The sequence below is a fragment of the Odontomachus brunneus genome, unplaced genomic scaffold (assembly GCF_010583005.1).
Source record: "Odontomachus brunneus isolate Ranch 3 - 2012 unplaced genomic scaffold, Obru_v1 Obru_scaffold_025, whole genome shotgun sequence".
Classification (NCBI taxonomy): domain Eukaryota; kingdom Metazoa; phylum Arthropoda; class Insecta; order Hymenoptera; family Formicidae; genus Odontomachus; species Odontomachus brunneus.
In genome coordinates, this window is record NW_022639475.1 from 8509 (window position 1) to 15107 (window position 6599).

General features: G+C 38.2%; 1 protein-coding gene across 1 annotated transcript in view; it reads left to right on the forward strand.

Moving 5' to 3' along the window:
- The first annotated feature begins 3674 nt into the window (after positions 1-3674).
- The window catches only part of LOC116842469 (peroxisomal leader peptide-processing protease), a 102705-nt gene continuing 99780 nt past the window's right edge, over positions 3675-6599 (forward strand). Inside the window, exon 1 of the mRNA XM_032811731.1 lies at positions 3675-4073. The gene's annotated coding sequence lies outside the window, so the exon portion shown is untranslated. The remainder of the gene's footprint in view (positions 4074-6599) is intronic.

The window sequence follows — 6599 nt, forward strand, 5'->3', positions numbered from 1 at the left end:
AAGCAGAACGTGGCTGCCCTGATCGGCGAGTCGGTGAGTCAAACAAGAAAAAAATTAATAATAGAAAGACAAAATATCTTTCCATGTAATGCATGTTTATGAATCAATGCGATTTACTTTGCTGTGGTGTAGTGTGTGTATATGCCGTCCAATAAAGCACATTGTTCGAAACAATTGGAAGATCGCTTTTACAAATAATAATATTAGTAATAATAATAATAATAATATAGTAATAGTAATAATAATACGTTTTTATAAATTTGCCAAATATTCAAGTATTTTTCTTTCAATGTATATATATTTATTAATTGTTTGACTAATGTTAGATTATTGATTAGTCAATGATTTTTGTTGGAGAAAATTTTGATTAATTAAACCCTGACACTATCTGGCAGATACTATTAGAATATCGAGTATACGCTCTGAATTCAAAATTTTTTAAAAATTACTCAGTTTTATTCAGTTGCGATCTTCCAAGTGTCTCGATCATTGCGCCACAAAAAATGCGCAATCACATCATCTGCCTCGATAGATCTTCCGCCAGTCGTTAATTTTCTCAGTTTTCCCTCTCACGTGAGCTTGCGTCGCGATTATATTTTGTAAAATACAAAGTTCGTTATTAAATAAAATTCGATATCGTGGAGAGTCTGCGCGAAGCGATCTAACGTGGTTATTTAAACTGCTCGCGAAATTAATTTCACAATCGTCGGAAAATTTTTAGATTTAAATTTTTCACTTAGAATTTCCTAACGCGGAACAATAGATAATACTAGCGAGCATTGATCTCTCGCGAAAAACATGATATATACAAATCGTATACGAGCAGTGGTATGTTTATTTCGTGGCGCGCGACGAGTTTAATCGAACAAAACAGGCACCTCACGCGATAATATTTTTTTTCGCGTGAATTTTGAATAGATTCTTTATCTCTATCGTTATAATTTTCATAGTTCTCGATTTTTCATTCACGCTCGCGTTTACGATTATATGTTTTGATAGATTTGAGAATTTAATCGGTTCGTCTTTGCGGAAGAGTCGAGAGTGAACTTCGCAGAAATACTGCGGAGCTGTTATCCGCAAAAGCATTGCGGAATTGTCTTCGCAAAAGTATTGCGAAGCTGTTATCCGCAAAAATATTGCGGAATTGTCTTCGCAAAAGTATTGCAGAGCTGTTATCCGCAAAAGTATTGTGGAATTATCTTCGCAAAAGTATTGCGGAGCTGTTATCCGCAAAAATTGCGGAATTGTCTTTGCAAAAGTATTGCGGAACTGTTATCCGCAAAAATATTGCGGAATTGTCTTCACAAAAATATTGCGGAGCTGTTATCCGCAAAAATATTGCGAAGCTGTATTGCAGCCTACTACGTTGCTCCATCGAAACGTTACATTAGGGATATTCTGTTTCGTACGTGAGAATCTCGCGCGATTACTTCGCTCATGTGTCGAAAGATTTCGCGGGATAGACCTTCGATTCGTGTCGCGCATGTATTAAAGCGATACACTACAATTCCATCGGACCGTTGCTGAATCGTCGTATATATTCGGCGTTTATCCGAAAGGCCGACATTTTCTCGAAAACGCAGTTCACGATATATCATACGCGACTCGCAACTCGAAACTCGTAATACGTCCCCCAAGAGAGACGGAATTAATCGCGAAACTTCCGTTAGATTACCGCGGTCGGGAGTGTATTACAGGCGACGTGGGACGCAAGGATCATTGCAATGACAGATGCAGCGACAGGATGGCTGATGAACCCTGAACCCTGGACATCGTGGGACGACGCGCAATGGTGAGCGCTCAATTTAGACGCTTATATAGTAGACACAAAGCGTCACTTTACGTAGATTGCATGCACGTAGACGTAAGTCGCATTGGGTCCGACGGGAAGTAAAGTAAGAATTGGAACTTGCAATTCGCCGGAGATACGTATGAATGATCCAACCAAAGAATTTAGCTCTCAGATTTTCGCGATAGTTCAACGAGTCAGGTATTTCTATTTCTTTAAGAGTACTAACTAGCTCAATCCTTAGAAAAATGTGTAAAAAGATGCGACTGGTAAAAAATTAAAGAACTGTTTCTTAATTCATTTCAAGCATCTATAAAGCTTGAATTTTTTTGTTTGGTTTAAAAAGATATGAATAGAGTACCCATTGATAAAAGCTTTTATAATTTTTTGAATTGGATCATTCTTGCATAACAATGGCCAATTGAAATTTCGACTCGGCAGGCTTTCTTCTCGTCGGATTATTTCTTGATGATACATTAAACTGATATATTTCAACTGATATATGTCATGTTTATATGCTCTATATATGTTATATATGCTCTACATATGTTTTATATATACTTTATGTGTATTCTATACATACTATTTGATTAATATACTTTATAATTTGTTATGTCGTATTATATACGACGTTAAATCTCTTCGGAGATATTTTCTTATGCATACGCGTTTGTTGTTGACAAGACGACAAATTAGATTTCAACAGATTAAAGACGACAATTTAAATTATTAAGCCGAGACTCGAATCAAAATGTTTCGATTTCCCACTAAATTATTAACCCGAGATTCGGACCCGAGTGTTTTGAGCTTCCACTAAACCATTAAGCCGAGATTCGAACCGATGCGTTTTGAGACTCCGCTAAATTACTAAGTCGAAATTCAACCGAAGTATTTTGTGTTTCCGCTAAATTATTAAGCCGAGATTCGAACCGATGTGTTTTGAGTCTTTGCTAATTTATTAAGCCGAGTTAGTTAAGCCTGGGATAATTTTTTAAAGTTTCTTAAAGAAATTTTCGCGTTTGCAAAGATGTATTTTTGAAAATGACGTGAAGTATATCTATTTCGCTCTGCATTGTCTCTTGGATGACAATGTGCTTTAATGTCACTCTACTCTCTCAGTAACACGCCCAGAATCTTGAAAATAATTTTCCAATAGCCCAAAGCTGTATTAAGCTTCATAATCCAAAGCTTCATAACGTTGAATCCGAAATAGCGTCGTAGGAATGTCGAACTCTCGCACATGGGTCGAAAATCGGTCATGTTACTGCAGGTTATTTATCTTATTTAGATATTTAGGTTATTTAGATCATATAGTGTTAGCATCTAGAGCACATCTTGGGATACCTTTTTACAATAATTTTTTTAAATTACAATAGTTTTTTAAAATAATTTTCGTATTTGCAAAGATGTATTTTCGAAAATGACATGAAATTTGACTATTTTGCTCTGCATCGCCTCCCTGATCACAATGTGCATCAGTGTGACTCTATTCTTTCAGTAATACGCTCAGTGTATCTTGAAAATAATTTTCCAATATCCGAAAGTCGCGTTCATAACGTTGGATCCAACTTAGCGTCGTAGGAATTTCGGATTCTCGGGAATGAGCCAAAAGTCGGTCATGTTCCAGCAGGTAACATGTCGGTATGCGCCTAACGAACGTAGTAAGAACATATTTTGTTAGATGGCGTCTCGAAAATGCGCCTAGCTCTGGCCACTAAAATCAGGTTGATGGCCGCTCTCAGACTTCTCTCTGATCGTAGCGTCAGCAAGGATGCGCACACGATCGAACGCACTCGATATGTCGACTGGAAGTGTCACGTGACGCTCGGAATGATATCACGTAGTCACGTGACGCCAATTCAAGTGACTTTCAATAGTACGCTTTTCATAAGTTGCAGGTAGCATCGCGTTAGTCAGCAGTTTCGTGCGATTTTTGCGCTCGAATTGAGTCGAGCTTGCGTGTTACGTGTTTATTTCCACACGCAATTGTGCGCCGTTAATGTGGCGTTGCTCGCCCGTATTCGGTTCGCCTCATTTCGCGCGTCCGCTCGACGGAACACGAGCCGAGTTCGTAGCTCCGGCCACGATCGAAGAGGTTAGCAACGGACAATGGCGCCAAGTTCGTATTGATAACGCAACGCCATCGGATGATCCGCGAGACGACGGCACTCGAGAGTGGAGGTTCTAGAATCATTAACGAAGATCAAAGTACAACGAGCGATAACAGCTCGTCGACGACGAAAGGAATATCTGTTGTTGGAGGCACGATTTCGGCGGAATAACGGTGAGTTGAGTATTCGGCTTTTACATGGAATTCACACGTAACAAATTTTTAATTGTAACCGTGATTCCTTAAGAAAATTCGCTAATCACAGTCAATTACTAAGTCGAGATGCAACCGAAGTATTTTGTGTTTCCGCTAAATTATTAAACCGAGATTCGAACCGATGTGTTTTGAGTTTTCGCTAATTTATTAAGCTGAGTTAGTTAAGCCTGGGATAATTTTTTAAAGTTTCTTAAAGAAATTTTCGCGTTTGCAAAGATGTATTTTCGAAAATTACGTGAAGTGTACTTATTTCGCTCTGTATCGTCTCTTGGATGACAATGTGCTTTAATGTCACTCTACTCCCTCAGTAACACGCCCAGAATTTTGAAAATGATTTTTAAATTATTGACTTTGATCATTGATCTTTGACCGCGTAACAAGAATAATCGATTGCCCGATTTTCTTACGATTACGACTAAAACTTTTCATGTGTATAAAGGCCCAGTTCCATACTACTTACTTTAATCGGAGTTTAACTCGTCAAAGACCCATCCAGACAAACTTACGTAGTCATATTATTTATATGTACAGGGAAATTAATCTGTCTGTGTAAAAGACATCTTTTTACTGCGTAGATCATGATTGATTTTCTTATGCACAGGGTTTTTTTCTGTTAGAACTCGCCGAAATGATATTCCGAAATCTGTGGAAACAGAATTATCAAAAAATTTTTTAAAGTTTATGAATCATATTTTTAAAGTTAAAGGAATTTTAAAATTTGCTCGTTGTCATTGGTTTATTCATTAAAACCGCATTTTATGTTAATAAAATCAATTTTTTTTCTCCATCGTGCACGCGTTAAATAAATACATACTGAAAGATTTGAAAATTTATTTGTGGGATATAAAGTCCATTTCTATAAATAAATTTTATATCCTCAAATAAATTTTTATATATTTTTTTCCCCAAACGTTTGTTATACATGCGATCCGCTATTATGAAATAATGTGTTATAAATAATATGTTGAGAGGAAGAGGAGGGAGGAAGGTGTGAGTGTTTGTCGAAATATAATAGTAAGAAAAACGTATCTAAAAAAATATATATATAAAACAACTATATCATCTTGTGCGAGGCGTTATATTTTTTTCAAGTTTTTTTTTAAGGTAATATATATATATATATTTATATATATATATGTATATCGATATAGTTTTATAATATTACATGTCTATATTTATACACATAGTGTTGTTCGAGACAAGTTTTACGCGGTATCTCTTCAGATCTTACGATACTGTTACGATAAAACACGTAGGAGTTTCTAGCGATAGAGTTGTCGACTTTTTTACGTTAAAGATTTCTGCCTGTTCGACGCGTCGCGCGCCATTCGCGACGACGTTCTCTCACGTAGCATAAATAAGAATACTGATTTTTCGAATACAAAAGCCGATTCGCGAGGCCGCGTCCGTAGACGCGTGAGCTCGAGTTGTTGGGCTGGCTTCGGAGTAAACGGAGCAGTAAAGATCTCAGAGTGCACGATTCCAAGTGTTATTAGTGAGGTGCAACGACGTTTTGACGCAAAGACTACGCGTGGATTAAAAATAATAGAAACAAAAAAAAAAGAAGAAATACAATCTCCAAGTAAATGCTAAATAAATTAGAATTTTGCTTCGTTTAATTCGTATGAGCAAGGTTGCGCAAGTTCCCGAAGCCGATCCTGAAGCTCGAGGAAAATCGTCGCGGAGATGGAATGAGATTACAATACTGGTTTTGGAATGGCTCGGGGAGTAATTCTCTCGGTCGTAGTGGCGATGATGATGTCGCGGCGCGGTGGGTTTCGTCGTGATGCGCGTCTTCGAAACCGTCTTTTTTTCACACTGCATATGACAGACGTATACGGAAAGACTTAGATCATCGGCTATGTCGGACGCCACCAGTGTCGATTAACGTTAACCCAGGTTTTTTTTTCTCTTTTCTCCCGTCAATGGTAAAATTATAAAAGTATCTCGACGTCCATATGGTGTCGCCGTTAATTCGACTCTTACGTGATCATAATTCAACATTCAGGGCGAACAAGAATCGAACAGTCATGTTTATAAACACACACAGGGAGAATAATATCGAGCAAGTAGTAAAGTTCGACTACGTGGAAGCTTTGTCGTCTCGAGTCAATTGTCACTTTCACAATGATGATGAATATACTTTGTATTACTAATGACAGCTAATAGCTCAGAAATTTGGTTCGTTCGACGGTTCATTCGAAGGGGGTAATAGGCGCGATTGATTCTCCGTATACTATTCGCCTATGCTCGTCTCGTCCTCGTTGACCGAGTCGAAGACGAGTCCATGGTCCCTCGGGCCCCGAGGCTCTCCCCGGGGTTGTTTCGCGCATTGTACAACAGGCAATCATCCAATTGGACGGCTTTGAGGACTCGCGCGCTCCCCTGCGTTCGCAAACATTACTCTTTTTCTCTCTCTCATTCATTCATCCGCTCTCTCTCTCTCTCTCTCTCTCTCTCTCTCTCTCTCTCTCTCTCTCTCTC